Source organism: Mesoplodon densirostris, chromosome 19, assembly GCF_025265405.1.
Source record: "Mesoplodon densirostris isolate mMesDen1 chromosome 19, mMesDen1 primary haplotype, whole genome shotgun sequence".
NCBI lineage: Eukaryota > Metazoa > Chordata > Mammalia > Artiodactyla > Ziphiidae > Mesoplodon > Mesoplodon densirostris.
In genome coordinates this window covers 28,473,681-28,497,829 of record NC_082679.1, presented here as the reverse complement: position 1 = coordinate 28,497,829, position 24,149 = coordinate 28,473,681, and the positions used below count along the sequence as shown (strand labels likewise).

The window sequence follows — 24,149 nt, the reverse complement described above, 5'->3', positions numbered from 1 at the left end:
GCCCACGGCACCCTCACAGCAGCTAGAGCTTTGCACAGCCTCCCCTGGTTCCCGTGGCAGAGTCTGTGCTTTGCCGCACCGTGGCCTGGAAGTGGGTCTCAGCCTCAGCAGCCTCCTCAGTGTGGCTTCCCACCCCCGCGCCATCCACCTGCCAGCGTCTGCCACTCCCTGTCACTCCCTCGGACTTGGCCCCCTGCTGTACTTTCCTCGTGTCGCTTTGTGGTGGACACAAGGTCTGACTCCCCAGTGGCTGTTTCTGCTTCCTCTTCTTTTCCTGGCAAATGGGATTCCAGTTTGGATCGGGTGACAAGAAATTTGAGGGAACACACTGGTTCTCCCCAGTCCTGGAACTGGGGAGAACCAGGGGGGAACACAACTTACGCTTCTGCCCTGGAGACAAATCTTGAGGGTCCGGGATAACGGTGGCCACTTCCCTTTCCACTGCCACGGATCAGTTTAGAAAGAGCACGGGCTACAGTTCTGGCCGAGGAGACGTGAGGGGCGTTCTGTTGGGCGCTGCTACAAGCTTTCCTCACTTTTAAAAAGGGGAACAAGGAAGGGAGGGAGCTGCTCTCTGCCCTGCACCCTCCGAAGGTTTGGGTGCTCCGCGTACAAGAGGGGATTCTTGCTGCTGCTGCTGCAGCCGACTTGCAGACGCTGGCCACTGCTGGCAGGCCTTGACTTCACCGTGGAGCCACTGGCACCACCACGTGTCCTGAGAGCTTAAACCTACGCCGACTCCTCTGTTATTACGGCCCAAAGCATATGCACTATAGATATCTAAACTCACCTTTTTGCTGCTTTATCACTCCTACCTTCCCGCTCCTAAAATGTAAGCTCTGTGAGGGGAGGGGCCTGTCCCTCCATCACTATGTCCCCATCACGTGGACTGGGCATTGTCTGGCACAGCTACAGCAGGTGCTTGATGAATGCTGGCTGCATTCATGCATGAGGGTCCTCCAGGGCAGGGACTCAGTCACTGTGGCTTCTGGGAGCGGCAGGGGCTCAAAAGCCTTCGCTGGATCAACAGGCAGGGAAGCCAGAAGACAGCTTCTTAAGAAACAAATTTAATACTATATACAAGGGAAAACGTACAGAAACAACAAAGGAGACGCAACAGGGCTGGAGGAGCCCATCCCAACTAGCTGCCCACGCAGAGGGCCGATGCCAGCCCCTAGCTCGCCCTCCTCCTCCTACAGTTGGAAGGGCTCCACGGGCCACCTTGCCCTGGCGGTGGGATCCACGTGGTCCTGAAGCCGGTGCCACTTCATGTGGGCATTCCGACCCTTGATCTTGCCAAACACCCTGAGGAGGCACCAGAGGACACAGGGGTCAGAGCAGGGGGAGGCGGGTAGCCCTGAGGGGGGCACCCCAGAGGGCTGAGGGCAGGCGGTGTGGGAGCATCCAGGGAAAGGGCGGTACCTCTCACACTCCCGGCAGGGAAAGAAGCCCTGGCCCTTGCTGCTCCCCGGCAGCTCAGGGGTCCGCTTCGAGCCGGTGTTTGGGCTGGAGTTGGGGATGGACTCCCTCCTGTAACTCTCAGTAGTCCTCGGTAATTCGGGGGTGGGACGGTGGCTGGGTTTCCTCCGAGGGCTACGAGTGACCTGCACAGGGGGCAGAGGTGATGAAAGGGTGCTGACCGCCCCGCCGCCCTTCTAAGGGAGAAGCAGGTGTCCAGAGCGTCCAGACGTCGCGGGGTGCACCCCCCCACCGCCAGCCAGCTTGGATGGGCACCGGGCATCCAGATCCGTGCTGAACTCCTGAAGCCCTATCCCGAGACCCTCTACCTTCGCTTCTGTCCTGTCTGCTTCACCCAGCTCTCTCTTGACCCTCTTTTCCGGCACTGGGGCTCGGCCGCAGTCAAACTTGTTCATTTTCTTCTGCATGTAGTAGAACTCGACACACTGGGCTACTGTTTTTGTCTGGACCTAGTGGAGGAAGACAGAAACCGGCTAAGGACAGTGCCTCAGGAGTAGCAGTGAGTATGGCCTTGACGCCCTAAATCCCCTCCCCATGGGGCCAGCCGCCACTTTTTGAAAGCCCTCCTGAAACGTTTCTCCCCTACGGCTTGGTATGCTCCACTGCTACGGGGGACAGAGAATCACAAAGTCCTCCTGGGGATGAAGGAGTTCAGAGAGAAGCCACCAGAGTCAACACCATCTAAGCTCTGCACGCTCTGAGCAACAAGGCTGGCCCAAGAAGGCTTCTCTCCAGGAAAACGCACACACGGTACACACGAGGACGCTCACTGTGACATCATGTGGAGCCACATGTCTACCGACTGGGACTAATTAAACCAGAGTGTCCTTACGTGGTGGATACCTCATAGCCTTATGTGACAGCTAGGCAGAGCCCTCCAAAAAACTGAAGAGGAAGGAATACTTCCCAACTCAGTCCGTAAGTTCAACATTTCTCTGATACCAAAGCCAGACAAAGATATTACAAGGAAAGAAGCCTACAGACCCAATGTCCCTCATGAACATAGATGAAAATTTTTAAACAAAACTTTAACGAACAGAATCCAACAATATATATATGTGTATATATATATACGTGTATATATGTGTATATATATATATATACAAATATATATATATATATATATGTATATATGTATATATATATAAAGGACAATATACCATGACTAAGTGGAGCTCATCCCAGAAACGTGAGGTTGGTTTAACAATCGAAAATCAATGTAATTCATCATATTAAACTTAAAAAAGAGAAATCATATGAGCATCTTGATAGGTGCAGAAAAAGCATTTGATACAATCCAATGTCCATTCCTGATGGAAACTCTCAGCACAATAGGAATAGAAGGAACTTCTCTTCAACCTGATAAATGAGACCTACAAAATCCCTACAGCTAACGGTGGAGTGGTTTCCCCTCAAATATCATGAACAACACAAGGATTTCCACTCTCACCACTTCTACTCAATACTGTACTGGTGGTTCTAGAGTGCAAAAAGGCAAGAAAAAAAGTAAAGGCATCCAGGTTGGAAAGGAAGAAAGAAAAGTGTCTTTATTTGCAGATGATGTGACTGTCTATGTAGAAAATTCAGTGGAATCCACAAAAAAGTTACCAAAACTAGTAAGTTAGTTTGGCAACATTTCAGAACACAAGATCCATATAAAAATCAATTTTATTTCTATACATACTAGCAACAAACCATTGGAAACTGAAATAAAAAAGAACTCTATAACATCATAAAAAACACAAGTACTGGGCTTCCCTGGTGGCGCAGTGGTTGAGAGTCCGCCTGCCGATGCAAGGGACACGAGTTCGTGCAATGGTCCTGGAGGGATCCCACGTGCCATGGAGCGTTGGGGCCCGTGAGCCATGGCCGCTGGGACTGCGCGTCCGGAGCCTGTGCTCCGCGGCGGGAGAGGCCACAATGGTGAGAGGCCCGCATACCGCAAAAAAAAAAAAAAAAAAAAAAAAAAAAACAGAAAAAAACCAAGCGCTTAGGAATAAATCTGACAAAAAGTATGCAACAACTGTACACTAAAAACTTCAAAACATTGCTGAAAAATTAAAGATTGAAATAGAGAGATACACCCTGTTCACGAGTCAGAAGACTCAATATTGTTAAGGTAACAACTCTCCCCAGTTGACGTAACGAGTCAAAAACAGTACCAATCAAGTTCCTAGCAGAAATTTTTATTTTGAAATTGTCAAGTTATTTCTAAAATTCATAGGGAATTAAAAAGGATGTAGAATACAAAAAATAACTTTGAAAAAGAATAACAAAGTTGAAGGACTAACATTTTCTAATTTCAAGACTTAGAATAAAGCTACAGTAATAAAGACAGTATGGGAATAGCTTAATAAAAGACAAACAGATCAGTGGAACAGAATACAGGGTCCAGAAGTAGATGCATATATATATGGCCAACTGATATTTAACAAAGGTACAAAAGCAACTGAGTGGAGAAAGTATGGTCTTTCCAACAAAAGGTATTGGAATAAATATCCATATGCAAAAATGAACTCACCTCGCACCCCCTACAAAAATAAACTTAAAATGGATCATAAATCTAGAAATAAAACCTAAAACTATAAAACCTCCAGAAGAAAACATAGGGGAAAATCTTTGTGACTTTGGGTTAGGCAAAGATTTCTTAGATACAACACGAAAAGCACAGTCTATAAAAGAGAAACTAGTAAGTTAGGCTTAAGCAAAATTTAAAACTTTTCTTCAAAAGACACTGTTAGAAGACTGACAAATGGCATATTGGGAGAAAATATTTCCAAAGCATATATCTGGATAAAGGACTGGTGTTCAGAACAAAATAAGAACTCCTACAGCTCAATAAAAACACAGACACTCCAATAAAAACAGAGGCAAAAGATATGAACAGACAGCTCACCAGAGAAGGTGCACAGAGAGCAAAAAAACACAAAGATGCTCAGCATCATTAGTCATTAGGAAAATGGAGTCAGATGCGACTGTACACTCATTAGAATGGCTAAAATTAAAGAGACTTAGCATACCAAGTGTCGACGAGGGTGTGGAGCAACTGGACCTTTCATAACCTGCTGGTGGGAATGGGAAGTGGTAGAGCCACTTTGGAAAACAGTTTGGCAGTTTCTTAAAAAGTTAAACATACATCTACTATAAGTTACCCTCATTCCCCTCCTAGGTATTTATAATCCCAACCCCGTGTCCGCAAAAAAAAAAAAAAAAACAAAACAAAAACAAAAACCCAGTACATGTCCGTACAAAGACTTGTATGTAAATGTGCAGAGCAGCTTTATCTGTAGTCATCAGTAACTGGAAACCACCAACAGGTGGATGATTAAATGAACGGTGGTCCGTCCACACAGTGGTATACTCCTCAACAGTAAAGGGATGAACTATGGGTACACACGACAACATGGATGAATCTCAAAATCATTAGGTTGAGTGTAAGAAGCCAGACAAAGCAGATCACGTGCTGTATGATTATTCCATTTATATAAACCTCTAGAAAATGCAAACTCATTTAGAGTGACAGAAAGTAGACAAGAGTTGACTAGGGACCCGGGTGGCAGGAAGGAAGGGTTGCAAAGGGGCAGGAGGGAACTTTTGGGGGTGAAGGATACTCTCATTACCTTGATCATCGTGGTGGTCTTACAAGTGTATAACTATGTCAAAAACATTAAATCTCACACTTCGATTATGTGCAATTTTGCGTACATCAAGTTAAAAAAAAGAGCAAAATAATCAGCAGGATATTAAGTATATGATGTCATCCTTTTTTGAGAAAGTGCATATAGGTGTGTAAAATCCGTATGGGCAATAAATACCTGTCAGGTTATCAAATCAGAAGTAGGATTGTGGGGAGGGGTCTGGAGGGCTTTATTTTGAACATGGGACTCATTTCTGTACCGTTTCAGGTTGTTCCAAGCAATGGCATTGTAGTTGTCAACTGTTCACAGCATGAGCAGAGTATCGCCCCTGAAAGGCCCTGCAGTTCTAGCGCCTCGGCCGTGTGAAGGAGCTTTGTCTACACCAGCCTGCCATGTTCGCCTTACCATCTTGTGTATCAAGTAGAAGTCCTTCTTGTAGGCACGGAACGCCTTCTTAAAGAGCCTCTTCTCCATGGAGGTCCAGATGTCCGAACCTATTGGAGAAACAGCCAAGAGGAGGAAGGATGTTTCTCCTTCTGGGACCACAGCCACGGCTGAAGTGCAGACTCCCCTCCTTTTTCAGGCCACCGAGCGCCACTTATATGCCAAGATTTCTGCTAAGCCCCTTACTTGCTTTATCTCACACAATCCTCACAAAAACCTTAGCAGGTAGGGGCAATTACCATCCCCACTTGACAGGTGCAGCAACTTGAGGCTTCCTCTGCTTAAGAGACTTGCCAAGGGCAGGCGTGGGCCCCTGGTTGCCTGACTCCAAGGCTGGAGTGCTCAACTGGGAAACCTGAGCCCACCCCAACCTGGCACCCCCCTTCTGGCCAGGAAGAGCCCACGAGGGAACCAGTGGAAAGGGGAAGGTTGGATCCAACTAGAGAACAGCACCCACTGAGTCCCCCAGAGAGGACGGGCCCTTCTGGGAGGGCAGGTGCAGGCCCCAAGAGAACTCCAGGAGGCACGTGCAGAGATTGCCATGGAAAGTGACTGGCTCGCAGGGGCCTCAGCCAGGCCAAAACCACGCGGGCAGCCACGCTCGTTACCTGTGTAGTGATAGTTGGCGAGAGGGTGAGTCCGTGGCTTCTGGGGTCCTCTCAGTAACAGGGTCTCCAGGGCAACCTGGAACGACAGGAGTGGTGGGCAACTCTCTGAGGGAGGGAAGGTGAGGTAGAGGCCCACCTTCATTCTTTCATCCAATCAGAAAATATGTGCAGCCCTCCCTAAAGCCACCCCTACCCCAGGGCGACTCAAAGTGTGGTCGGTCTGTGGACTGGCCACCAGCTGTGAACCACTTGGGACACACTGCCTACAGCACTAAGCGGACTGTTGAGTGCAGCTGACGTTACCTTTTTCATAGCAAGATTTACTTGATGACGAAACAGTGTGTGGACTTATTCTGGCACAAGCTCCTTATTTCTTCAGGGAGCAGCATTTGGAGTGGCACTGCCCCCGCCCTACCCCATGTTATGGTCCTCATAGCACTAATCATTATCTATCACTTGTAAAAAATGTATTTCATGTGTTCACTCTCCTAAAATGTAAGCCCTGCAAAGAGAGGGCATTTGTCTTGCTCAACAGCGTAACCCCGGTCAGGACTCGCTATGCAGTTTGCAGGACCCAGCGCAAAATGGAAACACGGGGCCCTGTGCTCAGAAACTATTAAGAATTTCAAGATGGTGGCAGCAGAGCATTAAACCAAGAATGGGCCCCTGAGCTGGCCCCAGCCTGATACCGTGACATCACCAGGTATCAGGAGGACCCAGTAAATGTGTGCTGATTACTCTGCTGAGCACCCACCACGTGCCAGCCACTGCCTCTCAGCTTGAGAAAAAGCACCATGTAGCCCTGACTCTTGGGTCTCCAACTCGGGTGACGTGACTTCCTCTCCCACTACACACAGTTGGACTTCTTCATTTTCTAAACTTCAGGATTGTGAGGAGGGTCCTTGGAGGAGGCAGAGGCATTTCTGTTGCATCAGAGGTTTGCATACACCATTTTTAATCCAAAAGTTAATGTTCAGTAAATAAACCAGATGAATGCAGGCCCTGAGTTGGTTCTGCTAGGCACCGCCTCCCCAGTGCCGCGCTGAGATGAGGTAACGCTGGAGGAACCCTGGTGCTCTGCTGTCACCCCAGAGCAATAACTGATTGAGCCCGTATGTGTGCATTTCCCCTACGTTCAAAAGGACACCACCAGTCCCAAAGCGACCAGGGAGAAGGGTGGGTGGCCAGCCTTTGGTTCTCGTGAGCTGCAAAGCCCCAAGTAGAAGGCACGTGTCTTGCGCCTAGAGCCCCTGGCCCTAAGAGACCAGGGAGCTTCCCACAGCTCCTCTGAGCCCCCGCCTCGCCTGCACCGCACCTGGATGTTGCCCTGGGCTTCATGCAGGCAGTGCAGAGCGAGCTCCAGGTTGGTGCCCCCGCCCGGCATCACGCTGGAGCAGGCCACGTTGCAGAGCTCGGTCACTGTTTCCAGCAGGCAGCCCGGCAGCGAGAAGGAGAGGAGACACAGAGGGTCAGCAAGTGCCAGAGAGGAAACCTCCCCAACAGCACAGATGGGGTGGGGGGCTCCTGTCACCATCTCCCTCACCTCTCTGTTACAAGCAGGCTGAGGGAAGGGAGCGACAAGGAGGATGGGCAGAAACCCTGCTCCTGGCACCTGCTCTGGATGGCCTGGCCAGCTACTGGGTGAGAGGAGAGGTGGGGCAAGGGACTGCAGCACAGCAAAGCAGTCCTGCGCTGAAGGCCAGCTCTGCCCACCCCACCCCCGCCTGGGGATCACTGCTTCTTGGTCAAGGTGAGAACTGGGAGGAGAAACCCCTTGGACATGGAGGAGGGCTCTCGGGAACCTGGCCCCAAAGTCTCAGTCACCCCTATCCTGCGTCTTCGGGTTGGTCATCACATCTCCCCATGGCTTCCAGACCAGAGTAGCTACATGCTCGTCACTTCCAGCCAGTGATCTGTCCTGGAGCTCTGGGATCTCAGCCTGAAACTGGCTCCCTATGTTGATGTGTCTGAAATGAGGCCACACACACGGACATAAAAGGCATAGGTGTGTGACCAAGATGGGAAATACAAGAGAGATGTGTGGTGAGCCCTGCTCAGCAGGGCTGTGGAACCCACCTTTTGGCCATCTCTCAGACACAGGGAGTGCTCATCAGCCCAGCAGACACGCCACTGGTATTCCAGAGACCTCTTGAGGGATACTTCCTTCCTTCCTCCAATTTGCTTTTTCGCCAGATTTCTGGCTTCAGGCGTTTGGGGTCTAGGACAGGGGAGGTATGTGCTGATACCTGGCATTCTTCTGTATCCAAGGGAACATCCAAGCTACAAAACAGTATCTCACTGCGCCATCACCAATTCTATCTAGAACCCCAGGGTGCTGGGCATTCTGTCTGCAGACATCCAACTATGGTATGTCTGGACAGAAGGAATATTGGGGAAACACCTGGAAAAATCCACCACTTCTCTCCTAGAGAGGTTCTGGGTCTAGACCTGACTGTCCCGTGATGAAGGCTCCCTTGGGAAAAACTGACACTGGAATGCAAGGAGGGTAAAAGCATCCCCACGTTGCAAGGACCCTCAGGTTCTAAGTCTGTTCCAACTCACGGTTCAGTGCTGATCTTGCTGTTGTCCTTCACCACACTGATGCCAAAAGAGCCGTCCATGTGATCTGGAAAACACCCAAAGAAGAGCCTCAAGGGGACTGGCTACAACTGACCCATGAGGCCCTTTTTGCCTGCCTTTCCAGAGCAGCTAAAAGCAGGCTCTTCAAGATTGCATGGTATACACACACTACTGTATATAAAATAGATCATCAAAAAGGACCTACTGTATAGCACAGGGAACTATACTCAATACTCTGTAATAACCTATATGGGAAAAGAATCTAAAAAACAATAGATATGTGATTATGTATAACAAAATCACTTTGCTGTATACCTGAAACTAACACATTGTAAATCAACTCTAATCCAATATAAAATTGAAAATTGGAAAAAAAAGATTGCATGGTATGGAGTTTCCTCAAAAATTAAAAGTAGGACTACCATATCATGCAGCAAACCCACTTCTGGGTATTCATCCAAAAGAACTGCAGTCAAGACCTCAAAAAGATATCTGAACTCCCATGTTCACTCCAGCACCATTCATAATAGCCAAGATGTGGAAACAACCTAAATGTCCACTGACAGATGAGCACATAAAGGTAATGTGACATCAACATACAATGAAATACCATTTAGCCTTAAAAAGAAATTCTGCAATATGCAACAACATGGATGACCATTGAGGACATTATACTAAGTGACATAAGCCAGTCACAGAAAGAGAAATACTGCATGACTCCACTTATATAACGTATCTAAAGTAGTTGAATTCATATTGATAGAATCAAAGAGTGGAATAGGGGTTACCAGGGGTTGGGGCAGTGGGAAATGGGAGGTTACTAATCAATGGGCATAAATTTTCAATTAATCAAGCTCTAGAAATCTGCTGTATAACATTGTACAGTTCAATAATAGTCAACAATACTGTACTGCACACTTAAATCTTTGTTAAAAGGGCAGATCACAGATTAACTGTTCACATCACAATAAAATAAAATAAAAAGATTGCATGGAAGTGGGATAAGACTTCTGAAAATGTAGAGTAAGGAACTCGGCAAAACAACAGATTTACTGACAAAAATCATTGAAAAAGAAAAAAAAAGAACAGTAAGCCAAAGTCTCTGCACGTTGTCCTAAAGGCATACAGCATTTTAAGAAATACTCATTCAAGAAAATCCACTAAATCTCGGGAAGAACAGTGAGAGTCTGTGGCACTTGGAGCCATGGCCCACCCCCTTACCCACCTAGCCCCCAGCTCTTTGTAACGGAAGCTCTACCCAGGTAGGTGCAGCCAAGGAGATGGGGGCTGCTTCTTCCCCTGGCTCCCATGCTTAAAGAATTAAAGCAAGATAAAATAAAAATTTGTCATCAAAGAGAAAATGCCATCAAGAGATGGAAATTAGTTTTTAAAAAGATACAAATGTGGACTTCCCTGGCGGTCCAGTGGTTAAGACTCCACGCTTCCACTGCAGGGGGCATGGGTGTGATCCCTAGTAGAGGAAGTAAGATCCTGCAGGCTGTGCGATGCAGCCAAAAAAAAGAAGAACCAAATGGAAATAGTTCAGGGGTTAAAAAAGTACAATAACCAAAATAAGGCTCAACAGTAGATCTGAGCTGGCAGAAGAAACGATCAGCAAACCTGAAGATAGAACAATGGAGACCATGAAATCTGAAGAACAGAGAGAAAAAAATATAGGAAAGTGAAGAGAGCCTCAGAGAAATGTGAGATGTCATTACATGCAACAATATATATGTATTGGGAGTACCAGAAAGAGGGGAGAAAGGGACAGAATATTTAAAGTATTAATGGCTGAAAATTTCCCAACGTTGATGAAAAACAATATGTATATCCAGCAAACTCTACAAACTCCAAGAAAGATTAAACACAAAGAGCTCTACATCCAGACATAACATAGGCAAAATGTGGAAAGCAAAAATAAAGATAAGATCTTGAAAGCAAAAAGGGAAAAACAATTTGTTACATACAAGGGCACTACAGTAAAATTAACAGCTAACTTTTTAAGAGAAACGATGTAGGTTACAAGGCAATGGGATAATATATTCAAATTACTGAAAGTAAAAAAGTGTTAACCAAGTATCTTATATTCAGCAAATTATCTTGCAAAAATGAAGGTAAAATAAAGACACTCCCAGATAAATAAAAACTGAGGATACCTGTTGCTGGCAGACCTGCCTTACAAGAAATATTAAAGGTGAAATATTATTCAGCCCGCAAAAAGGAACAAAGTACTGATACATACTGCAACTTGGATGAAACCTAAAAACATCATGCTAACTAAAAGAAGGCATTCATAAAGGACCACATACTGTATGATTCCACTCACATGAAATATGCAGAATAGCCACATCGATAGAGACAAAGTAGATTAGTCGTTACCCACGGCTGGGGATGGGGAGGATGGAAAGGAGGGACTGCTAATAAGTACAGGGCTTCTTTTGGGGATGATGAAAATTTCTGAAAACTGATGGTAGTGATGGTTGCACAGCTCTGTGAATATACTAAAAACCATTGAATTCTATACTTTAAAGGGATGAATTGTATGGTATGTGAATTATATATCCCTAATAAAAATAAATAGTAAAGAAAGTCCTTCAGATTGAAAGCAAAGCACATCAGATGGTAACTTGAATCCAAACCAAAAAAAAAAAAAAGGCGAAGCGCTAGTAAATATGGGTAACTATAAAAATCACTAGGATTACATATTTCTTTTCTTTTTTAATGGCCTTAAAAATAACTGCATAAAACAATATGTATTGTGGTCCTGTAACATATAGAAATATAATATATGTGACAGTAACTGCACAAGGAGCACAGCTGCATTGGAGTAAAGGAATATCACCTCAGACAGTAACTCAAATCCACAAGAATAAATGAAGAGATCAGAAATGGTAAATAAGAAGGTTAATATAACAACCTCTATAAATCATGCTTGCTTTCCTTTATCCGCTCAGTGTTTTTACACAAAATAAAATTATATAAAGCAATAAACATGACCAGTACGGTATTACTGGGTCTCTCACATATAATAGCAAAAGAGTTAGAAGGAATAGAGCTAGATAGGAGCAGTGTTTCTATATTTCACTGTTAATGAGTTATTACACATCCTAACAGATTCTGATAAGACATATATTTTAAGTCCTAGAGCAACCACTAAGAAATGACTAAGAAACAGTGAAAAATTAATGGAATTAAAATGTCACACTAGAAAATACTCAATACAAAAGAAAGCAGGAAAGGAGGAACAGAGGGAGAAAAAGACATGTAACGTATAGAAAATAGAAAGCAAAATGGCAGATGTAAATCCAACCATATCAATATAACATTAAACAAGAATGGATTAAACAAACCAATCAAAAGGCAGAGTTTGTAAGACTGGATAAAAAACACATGATCCACCTAATGGTGTCTAGAGGTAACATGCTTTATTTTCAAAGACACAAATAGGCTGAAAGTAAAAGAAGAGAAAAATATATACCAAGCAAACAACAACCAAAAAAGAGAATGGAATGGCTATACTAATGTCAGGCACATTAGACTTTAAAACCAAAAATATTACTAGAGATAATGATAAAATTATTGTAACAATGACAAATGATGTCACAATCACATCCTAATGATAAAAGGTCAAGCCGTGAGGAAGATGTGACAATTACAAACATATACACACCTACAAACAGACCCCCAAAATACACCAAGCAACAAACGACAGAACTGAAGGATGAAATAAACCATTAAAAAATAATAGTTGGAGATTTCAATACTTTCAACAGTGGATAGGGCAACTAGGCAGAAGATCAACAAGGAAATTGAAACTAACTAGACAAAACAGACAAAATACAGCATTCCACCAAACATCAGTAGAATACATTCTTCTCAAATTCACATGGAACATTCTTCAAGACAGACCGGATTCTAGCCCATATAACATGCCTCAATAAATTTTAAATTTTAAAATAAATTTAAGGGAATTCCCTGGCGGTCCAGTCATTAGGACTCCACGCTTCCGCTGCAGGGGGCATGGGTTCGACCCCTGGTGGGGGAACTAAGATCCTGCAAACCGCACAGCACAGCCAAAATAAATACATAAATAAATTGAATAAATTAAATTGAAAAAGAAACAAAGTATGTACTCTGACCAAAAGAGAATTAGATTACAAATCAATAAAAGGCAGCAATTTGGAAAATTCACAAATATGTGAAAATTAAGCAACACACTCTTTAACACTCAGTGTATTAAACAGGAAGTGGAATGATAAATTAGAAAATACTTTAGCTGAATGAATATAAAAACACAACATACTAAAACTTACAAAATGTAGCTAAAGCAATGTTCAGAAGGAAATCTATAGCTGTAAAATATCTGTATTAAAAAAGAAGAAACATCTCAAATCATTTATGGTCAACTGACTTTCCACAAAGGTAGCAAGACAGGGCTTCCCTGGTGGCGCAGTGGTTGAGAGTCTGCCTGCCGATGCAGGGGACATGGGTTCGTGCCCCGGTCTGGGAAGATCTCACATGCCGCGGAGCGGCTGGGCCCGTGAGCCATGGCTGCTGAGCCTGAGTATCCGGAGCCTGTGCTCCACAACGGGTGAGGACACAAACAGTGAGAGGCCCACGTACCACAAAACAAACAAACAAACAAACACCTCACAATGAGCTACCACTTCACACCCACTAGGATGGGTGTAATAAAAAAGACAGCTAAGAAGTGTGAGCAAGGATGTGGAGAAACTGCAACTTTCATACAATGCTGGTGGAAATTTAATATGACCCGGCCATTTTGCAAAGCAGTCTGGCAGTTCCTTAAATGGTTAGACATAGTTACCCTTTGACCCAGCAATTCCACTCTGAGTTATATACCCAAGAGAAATGAGGACTTATGTCCAACAAAAACTTACACATAAATGTTCTTAACAGCACTGTTTGCAAGAACCAAAGGACACAAACAACCCAAATGCTCGTCAACTGATGAATGGATAAATAAAATGTTGTCTATCCAGAGAATTCAATATCATTCATCCATAAAAAGAAATGAAGCACTGATGCATACTACAACATGAACCTTGACAACATTATTCTAAGTGAACAAACTAGACACAGAATGTCACGTATTTTATGATTCCAATTACATGAAATGTCCAGAATAGGGAGACCCATAGAAAAAGTAGGTTGGTAGACTGGTGGTTGCCCAGGGCTGAGGAGTTGGGGGCTACAGGGCCTGTGTGTCACCGCTCGTGGATATAATCTTCTGGGGTGATGAAAATGCTCTAGAATTAGACTGTGGGATGGGTGTACAATCCTAAGAATACACTAAAAAATCACTGGACACTTTAAATGGGTGATTCATATGGCATGTGAATTATACCTCAATAAAGCTGTTTAAACAATTACTCGAAAGGGCAGGCAGAAGGGTGCTCAGGCTAAATGGCGTCTATTTTCTTTCTGGCTACAAAGTCATAAGCACCTAGAAGGCTGCTGGTCCCAGATGGTCCTGGGATAGTTCTGAACAGCAACGGGACCCCCAGAGCAGACCCAGGCGTAGGCCAGAGAGAATGGCTGGACCAAATTCTACAGGGGGCGGGGGTCTGGCCCCCCGCAGGCCCATCATGGGGCGATCAAGCTCACTCACCAAGCATGGCGCTGATGAGCCTGTCGGGACGGGCCCGGGCAGATGTGGAACAGAGAGTGTTGAAATACAGCCCAGAGCCCTCCCGGATGGGGCTGAGCATCGGGGGCGGTGTGTAGGGAGGTCACTGGGACAGTCCCTTCAAGAGGTGGTCCATCAGGAACACGGGCGAGCGCAGGCAGCTCTGGCGGCATCCTCCCGGGCCCGGCTCCCCAGACATGGAGGGCGGAGGAGGGATGAGCAGTGCCTTGGGCCGTGGGAGCTTCTTCCGCTTCCTGTGTTGGCTGCTCTCCTTGCTGCCTCTCTCTTCCCCGTCCTTCTCCTGTCCCTGGAGAAGAAGAGACTTCAGAACCACGGGGGTCACCTGAGGCCACCGGCCCCAAAGCTCAGACCTCAAAATGGCCTGAGAGTGGGAAAGGGTACTGACCAGCCAAATGCACACCCAGCATGGCCATGCCCAGAGTCCTCAGCGCAGGAAGCCGGGCAGGGCCACCACGCCTGAGCCAGACTCCAGACCCTAAGCCGGGCGACATTTGACGCTGGGGCCTTCTCAGGCACCCACCCCCACCCCAAGGAGAGGCCCTCACTCAGACCATTTTGGAAACTCATATCCGTTGTTAAAGTGACTGGCACTTAAAGTGTGGGGGCCAGACGGATGCAACAGCATGACAAAAGGAAAACCTGTTGCCCTCAAAATGACAGCAGCTCCTGGGAGACAAACAGTGGGCTCCATGCACCCCGTACCCGAGTCCAGCATGGACTTCTCCAGGTGGGGTCTTCCAGCACAGGCTGAAGAGACGACGGCTTGAGCTTGCTACACTCTCTCTTACCTCCACGCAATCTCCCCTCCTCTCTGCCCATCTTACCCCTCCTCATCCTCCAGCTCTCAGCTGCAACGCCCCCTTCCTCGGGCAGGGTCTCTGGTGCCCTTGGGGCTCCCACAGCTCCCTCTCCCAGCCCGGCCCGTTCTGGGTCGTCAGTGTCCGGGGATGGGTCTATCTACTCCGCTGGGCTGGGAGCCCCAAGAGACGGGGGCAGGCCTGTTGTGGTCGCTGCAGTGTCCCCAGCCCTGCCCAGCACAGGGCCAGACACAAAGGAAGTTCACTGGAGGTTGAATGGATGAATGAACACGCAAATCAAGCTCTTCTGGAGTCAGGATTTGGGGGCTTTTCTCACAGCTCCCACTGGCAGCTGGAAAGCAGCTGGAAGGAAGTGCACCCACCTTGCTCCCCAGGGGATGGTTCGCTGGAGCCACTGGCACCGAAACAGGGACCACCAAAGGGGCGGCGGTCATGTTGTCCAAGGACTTCCTGCCTCCCGGGGAACTCTGCCTGTGCCCTTCTGGCCTCAGCACCTGTCTTTGTGGCTTGCAAAACTCCATGCCACACACCTACACACAGAGAAGAGCCAGCCCTTTAAGAGACACAGTACGTAGGGAGCAAGGGGCCCCTCCAGAGCAGCACAGCCCTGACTCCCGACCCCCAGCCAGGCTCCCCGCAGGAGGACGGCTCCATCCTGAGATGAATGGCAGCTTCGCGCCCCTTCACCTGCGGCTCCTGCTTCCCTCGAGGTGACGGCCACTGGTCGCTGTGAAAACACATGTGGCTGCTCAGCCCTCTCTCTGTATAAAACATCTGGCTGCAATTCTTGCAGACGTAAGTGCTCCTTGGCTCTGCCCAGTCTGTGGGACCACCACTGTGCTGGTTCCTGTGGGGAAGAAAGGGAGAATGGGACTCCGTCCCCAAACACTGATCCTCTGACAGACAGCTTTGGACGAACCCTAAAGAAATGGACATGATGCCCCCGATTCTCCGTGGCCTGGTGCTCACCCCTTCAGGAGTGAAGCATCCAGAGCTCGCTCACCCAGGGCCAGCACATCAAAGCCACCAGAGTTCTCCCGAGGGCCTTCTGAACTTACCAGCCACCCGCCATGTTCTCCTCCTTCATCGGGTGGGGGAGCCGGTAGATATTTCCACCCTGAAGACGAAAATACATCTGAGCCAACATATCAGAAATGAGATGCAAGAGTGAAAACTATAAGACTTGGAAGAAAACACAGGTATAATTCTTGGTGACCCTGGAGTAAGCAGTGGTTTCTTGGATGACTCCAAAACCAAACAAAAGACAGACGTATTGGACTTCATCAAAACTTACAACTTCTGTGCTTCAAAGGACATCATCAAGAAGTGAAAAGACAGAATAAGAGAAAAAAGTTGCAAATCATGTATCTGATAAGGGACTATGTATATTTCTGTATCAGTGATACATAATGAACTCTCACAGCTCAAAAATAAAATCACAACCCAATTTAAAAATGGGCAAAGGGTCTGAATAGACACTTACCCAAAGAGGATATACAAATGGCCATTAAAAGATGCTCAGGATTATTAGCTATCGGGGAAATGCAAATTAAACTATAATGAGATTATCATTTCCCACCCACTAAGGTGAACCAACTGGACAAGAACAAGTGTTGGTGAGGATGCAGAGAAACTGCAGGCCTCATACACTCTGGGTAGGGATATAAAACAGCACAGCTTTTTGGGAAAGTCTGGCACTTCCTCCAATAGAATTACCCTAGAGCCCAGCAATTCCCCTCCAAGGTATTTCCCAAGAGAAATGAAAACATATGTCTAAACAATAATCTGTACACAAATGTTCATAGCACCGTTATCACAATGGCCAAGAAGGGAAAACAACCCAAATATCTATCATCTGATGAATGGATAAATAAAATATGGTGTTTCCATACAATGCACAAGTTACCAGCAATAAAAAGGAGTGAAGTTCTGACCCGTGCTACAGCACAGAGGAACTCTGAGAACATCAGGTTAAGTGAAAGAAGCAAAAGACACAAAAGGCCACGCAGCGTTAGGATTCCAGGCACATGAAGTGTCCAGAATAGGCAAATCCATGCAGACAGAAAGTAGATGCATGGTTGCCAGGGGCTGTGAGGGATGGAGAGGTTGCGGGTGACAACCAACGGTGTGGGGTTTCTTTTTGCGGTGATGAAAGTGTATTGGCAAAGAGTGGCGATGCGAGCACGACCTCGTAAACAAACTAAAAACTACTGGATGGTGCAGTTCAAGATGGCGAATTAGATGGCACGTGAATATTAAAGCTGTGGGAAAAAAAAAGAGGAGGAGGTAGCTGTGGTGCGACAGGAAGGATGCTGGACCTCGGAACATCACGAAGAGACGTGGCCAAGCTCTCTGCGCCCAGGACCTCGTGGGCACGATGTGGGAGGACCCAAGCTGCTCCAAAAGGGCGGACCAGTGCCAGGCCTGCAGTAGGGGCCAAGTCGGACTTGTGGACCTGTGATTCACAACCAGAATAGACACAGCATTTCACGTACAAATATCAAGGGTAAAGGAGCTCTGCCTTTACATTCTCTGAAGAAGTGAAGGAGGCAAATCCAAAAGGAAGCGAAAGGCAGAAAGAAAGCAAATAGAAAAAGCTTAGTGAAGAAACATGATGCAAAGTGTCTCTGACAACTCTAAAGCCCTGTTCTGTTGTGTGTGTGTGTGTTGCAGGGTGGAGGGTGATGGGAGGAACCATCACTTCTCTGGAACTTCATTCGCCCCTCTGTAAACAAACTGCATCTGAGGATTTGCTGAGGTTAAATACAGTGCCTGGACAAGTCAGAAACACGGACACAGGTAAGGACGAGACTCTGCCCCCCGCATGGTCAGGTCCCGTGAGAGGGCCCTGGTACCTGGATCCTGTTGAGTATCATCAGCTTGGACTTGGAGTCCCAGGGGGGATCCGCTGGAGGCCCGGCCAACGACGAGAAGGAGGCCATGGCTACCTGGCTTGGAGAAGCTGCACAGCAAATATCCACTTTCACTTTCTCCTTCCGGAAGTGCTGGACCCCGGAGTTGCCAGAGAAGAGCCTGTAGCCTCCGCCCCAGGAGCAGGCCGGGCCCTCTCCACCTTTTGTGGCCCCGGAAGCCGTGCCATTCTCAGCCTGGGCCTGCTTCCCTGGGAGGTGGGCTCTGGATGGCTCCTCCCCTCCTAACTGGGTCTGATGCAGGCCCCGAGGGAGAAGATGTCCCTAGGTCCAAGGTCCCTTTCGAGGATCGCAACTGCTTGGCCAGAGAGGAGATGTCTGGGTTTCCAGGAGGGTCCAGGGACGCCGCCGTGGGGGCAGGTGGAGCAGCAGCCACTTTTGGTCTTCCCTTTGGGTCCTGGCTCACGCTGCTGGGGGAGGGCTCTGTGGGTAAAGCGGGTGTGGATTTTCTCCTGCGGGCTAGGGACCCCTCTGGATCAGGGTTCACGGGGCCAGCATGGAGAGAGGCAACAGTGGGTGCCACAGGTGGGGGTTGCTGTGGCCACGGCCCCTGCAGTGACTTCAGGGCAACTTGCTTGCCGTCGGCTGTGGGAAGCTGGGAGGAGGCGGCGGCCACCTGGGTGTGGGAGAAGATCCGCTGGGACTTGGTGATCATCTGGAACACCTGCATCTGCTCGTGGCTCACCAGAGACTCCTGAGCCTTCAGGACCAGCTGCTGGAAGAGCGGTGTGGCATCCGACGGGAGGCCGCTGGACTTCTGGCCGTCCTGGGGGCCAGGCTCACCAGGGTTCTGCCACGAGAAGGAGTCGCAGTCGCACTTGCTCTTCTTGGAAGCCCAGGAGTCGTCTTCCCCGCTGGTGCTGACATATCTGGGGTCGCCCGAGGCCTCCCCCTGGGCCTTCAGGAGCGTGGGAGGGAAAGACGGCGTGTCCTCCAGACCGGTGCACTGGCTGGGTGAGGGCTCCCCAGCAGGGGAGTCGCTGCTGAGCCCGGGGCCCGGCTCGGAGCCCTCCCGGGACGGCACTGCAGAGGGCTTGTGGACGACAAACATACTGTTTCCTTTGCTCTTAGGGCAGCCCGACAGGTTTCAGAGCCACTGGAAACTGTGGCTTGATGGCTGGGAACTGGCGGGGACAGTCTGGCCATGGAACAGAGGCAGGCAGGCGGGCAGGGAGCGCCCTCGGGCCAGCCCTCCAGGGATGATGGGGGCTGGAGCAGCGGCAGCTCCGGCTCGGCTGGGTCGGGGCCGCTGTTCTCCGCTGCCCGTGAGTGGACGGCTGTGAACACGTCCGTGCCCGGCTCCTTCCGTGGGGGCCGGGGATCCTCGGGAACACCTCAGTGCCCAGGGCTCCTGTGGCCGCCGGGGTGCTGGCTGGGCCGCAGGAGGAGGACCCTGACGAGGGCAGGGAGGAACAGGCCGTGATCCTCCCTTCGCCGCTGTCTGAAGGCCCTCCCAGGGCTGGCCCGGGAGAAGGGATCTTCTGGCAGATGATGCTGCTCACGATACAGCGCAGGAGGTCTCGGTTGGACAAGAGGGAGATGGGGGATGGGGCTTCCGGGGGCACCAGGGACCACAGGCTCGCGGGTGCGGGCTGGCAGGCCACCTCGTGCACACGGGGTGAGTTCCCGCAGGGCTCCTCCTCCGGAGGGGCCTCCTTGAGGATGCACAGGCCGTGCTGGACCTCGTAGTGCTGGCGCACGGAGCAGTAGTCGCTGTAGCTCTTGCTGCAGCCCTGCTCAATGCACACAAAGGGCTTGGACTTCTGGTGGGTGAGCGTGTGCCCAGTCCTGGAATCACATGAGGAGAAAGTTAGTGGGTGTCTCGGCGTGGGTCACTAACTGCAGGAACCCAGGCGTGTCCCCAGGGGGCAGCAGCATCGCAACTCAGAAACTGTGCTCAGACCCTAGGAGGAAAGACCCCTGCTACGGCCAAAGCCCTCTGGAAGGGGGAGCTCTTGCCCTCACCCCTAAGCAAACCCCTAATATGAGATTAAAAACATCAGTGGGAGTCAAGTCAGAGTTCCCCAAAGTGGGTTCCTAAGGAACACCAGGCTCCAGAGTTGCTCCCTGAGGACTTGGGCTCAGCTGGCAAATAAGTCTGGGAAAAACACTCTTTACTTCTTGGAGGTTCCTAGGAGCAAACTGAAAAGCCACAGAGCAGATAACGAGAGATCTGTTGAACTTTCCATGTCTCTCAAACTTATTTGCCCACAAAACCATGTTTTTAAAATAGACCCTTTTAGCATCCCCGAGAAGCAGAGAACCAGAGTTCTGAGAACAAACTTAAGGAAACGCTAACTTGGGGATGATCCTTCCTTGAACAAAGGAGTCTTTGCCTTCCCACAGGAGTCCTCTAGACAGCGACCTGGGAGCCCCACAGCAACAACAACAAAAAGCCAAATGCGCCTATAATGTCTGCAAATATAAAAGAATGCAAGTATGTAGTATATTTACATCATACGTATACCTGCATTAATATATTATAAATATAAACAAATGGGTAAATCACCCTCTGGGTTCCCAACAATCCTACTCCGGATGGTTCTAATCAATTGGACCCAGTAAATAATGAAACCCTTTCCCAAACGTGGACCCTTGGCCTCCATCTGAGGGAAGCAGCAGAGAGGGCATCCGGAGACCCACTTTCTAGCCCTAACTGTTACCAGCTTGTGACAGGAGTAAATCATTTCCCATCCTTAATGGCGAGAGGGGAGAGGATACAATGAAAGCGGGATTCATCGAAGCCTCAGTAAAGGCTGGGCGAGCTGTAAACATGCAAGGGATCGTCCTCTCCCACTTACGAGTCTCTCAGTTTGAAAGTCTGTCTCTTCTCCCTCGGCAGCAAGAAAAGCTTATCATTTCTAAGACATGAAGAACAAACGGAATTCTGCTCCTCTTACACTGAGCTTGCTTTTTAAAGTCAAATTTTGAAAAAAAATCGAGTTAATAAAAGGGGGAATTGAAACAGGAAAAAAGAGAGTGAACACTGCATTGCCATGTTCTAGAAACAGGCATTTCAGAACCCCTCACGCCCTGGTGTTATCCCAACATATATTCCTCATGGAGTGCATATCTGTTCTGCTCAGACACCTACCAGGGACTCTGAAACTTTCTCTACGCAGTTAGCCCAACTCCCTCCATGACAAAATTGCCTCTGGAGTGTGTTTTTAAAGCACATGGGTCCTGTCTGCAAATCGCAGCGGCGCTCTCCTCACTGGAGTGAATCTGGAGGCTGGGGAGGGCGGGCTGTCCGGGGCAGTGTAGGCCCTGCCCCCCGCCCCCAACAAACACTGGCCGTGGGAGGAGCACAGGTCGCACACACCTGGGACACCCGACGGTGCGGGGCGGTGCAGGTGGATGGGAGGGGATGCAAAAGAACCGGGAACACGCCCAGCCCCCAGCAGCCCCCTGAACAGACATCCCGACCAGACTCCTACATACAGGTGGTCCTGACGCTTAAAGGCCTTGCTGCAGATTTTGCACACGTGTCTCCTCTCCTGGCTGTGCGTCAGGTAGTGCTTGCTGAGAGGACTGGCGCTGCTGAACACCTTCCCGCAGAGGCTGCGGTCCAGGAGTGGGTTCTGAGGGGACCTGTGCTGCCGCTTTCCTCTCCTTGTGCTCCCAGACGTGGCCCTGCCTCCTTCGTTAGCCTCTTTGGGCACCTTGAGCACGCCTAGCCCCAGGTCTAGACAGAGGGAGAAAGCACAGGTTATGACATCCGGGGACATCGGAGCCCGGGCCGAAGCACTCTACCACCCTCAGACCAACTTCAGCAGCTGAGTCCAACTCAGGGAGTTGGCCGAGAACCCCAACTTCAGCAGCTTCACTCGCAGAGAAGACCAGGCTTAGCACCAGGTGAGGGGGAGAAGGGACCCTGGTCAAGCCACACCTCCAGGGCGGCACCCAATCTTGAAGCCACACTTGGGGGTAAGGGAGGGGACAGCAACAGTCTGAGAGCTTCCAGGACAGAGTGACTCGACAGGCAGGACTTCATGACGGTAACATCAACAGCACGCTTGCAAGTGCAATCCAGAAATGCACAATGCAAAATCTTAGAAAAGTTTAAGTCCTTTCTCCCAGCCAATTCCACTCTGGTTTTTTAATTAAGGAAATTAAGGCCGATCTGTACAAATTAACGGAGATCTTGCAGTGAACTGCAAGCGAGTTAACTGCAGCATTGTTTTTCCTGGTGAAATGTGAGAAACCACCTAATAACTGACACGAGGGCAGGTGGGTGACTGCATTCTGGTCTCAATGGTCTATGGCGCAGGCATTTCAGATACAACTGTAGGAGAATATCCATTGACGTGAAAGGATGTTCATGCTGTACCACTAAGTGCTGTGCCACTAACAAGAGGATTGTTGAAAAACGGAATGACCTAGTCTTTAAAAGGGAAAAATAAATTTGAATAGAAACAAACAGAATGGGATTGATTGGTAGCATCATGGATCAACTTAATTTTCCTTTCCCTATATATCTGAATTTTCCATGTTTCTCTACTCCTTGGGTAAATGAGTAGTTTTTTTTTATAATTTCATTTTTGATTTTTTTTCTTTGACCCATGAGTTATTTTAGAAGAGTGTTCTTTAGTTTCCAAATACTTGAAGACTTTTTTCTCTTATTTCTTTTACTTATTTCTTTATTTTTGGCTGCATTGGGTATTCATCGCTGTGCGTGGGCTTTCTCTAGTTGCGGCGAGTGGGGGCTACTCTTCGTTGCAGTGCGCGGGCTTCTCGTTGCAGTGGCTTCTCTTGTTGCAGAGCACGGGCTCTAGGCGTGCGGGCTTCAGTAGTTGTGGCTTGCGGGCGCTAGAGCGCAGGCTCACTAGTGGCGCATGGGCTTAGTTGCTCCGCGGCATGTGGGATCTTCCCGGACCAGGGCTCGAACCCGTGTCCCCTGCATTGGCAGGCAATTCTTAACCACTGTGCCACCAGGTTTTGATCCATCGCCTGGTCAAGTATCAGTGGGTTTTCCATGCCCTTGGCATAATTATTACTCGTGGAATATTTGCTCTCAAATGCATGTATAGATTACACACTCGTGTCCTGGATTGCCATCCCGGAAAGCATTTAAGAAACATCAGGTTCGGGACTTCCTTGGTGGTGCAGTGGTTGGGAGTCTGCCTGCCGATGCAGGGCCCTGGTCTGGGAAGATCCCACATGTCGCAGAGCAACTAGGCCCGTGAGCCACAACTACTGAGCCTGGGCGTCTGGAGCTTGTGCTCCGCAACGAGAGGCCGTGACGGTGAGAGGTCCGCGCACCGCGATGAAGAGTGGCCCCCGCTCGCCGCAACTAAAGAAAGCAATCGCACAGAAACGAAGGCCCAACACAGCAAAACAACAACAACAAGAAAAAGTTAAAGGGCATTAAAAACAAACCAACCAGATATATGTGGGTAGGCATTTTCCATCCCAGTTACAGAATGAGAAAACTGAGACTCAAACAGGGAAAATGACTTGCCCAAGGTGGCAAAGGAAGGAAGAAGAGCCAGGCTGTAGATTCTGGTTCATCTGATGCCAGAGTCCTTTCCCCAACCCCAGTGCCCGCACCGCTTCCAACTCAACTTCCTCCTCTGCTCCTCCTCCCTCCCCGTCTTTTCAGATGGACTGAACTGAAACCTGGCCCTTCTGTGAAGCCTCCTGACACCAGCGTTTGCCCTGCTCCCCTAGCCAGTCCCTCCGAAGGCAGCACACAGTTACAGACACAATCACGCCTTTAAGCCATCAATCCTCTGAGGTGTCCCTCTTCCTCATCTCAGTTATTAATAGCATCTACTCAGTTGCTCAAACCCCAGCCTGCCCTGCCAACCTCCATCTGTCCTTTTCCTTACCAGCTCTCCCTGTGATGTGTGACCCGTCAGCATGTCTGAATCTACTTCTAACATGATCCCTAATCCTTGCGCTTCTGGCCTCTTCACTGCTACTCCAGCCCAGGCCACCATCTCCGCTGAGAGCCTTCCAGCTACTCTCCAGGATTCCCG

General features: G+C 48.7%; 1 pseudogene; it reads right to left on the bottom strand.

Annotated features, from left to right (window-relative positions):
• Positions 1-22: 22 nt before the first annotated feature.
• Positions 23-24,110, bottom strand: LOC132479649 (zinc finger protein 541-like; annotated as a pseudogene).
• Between the last annotated feature and the right edge of the window lie 39 nt (positions 24,111-24,149).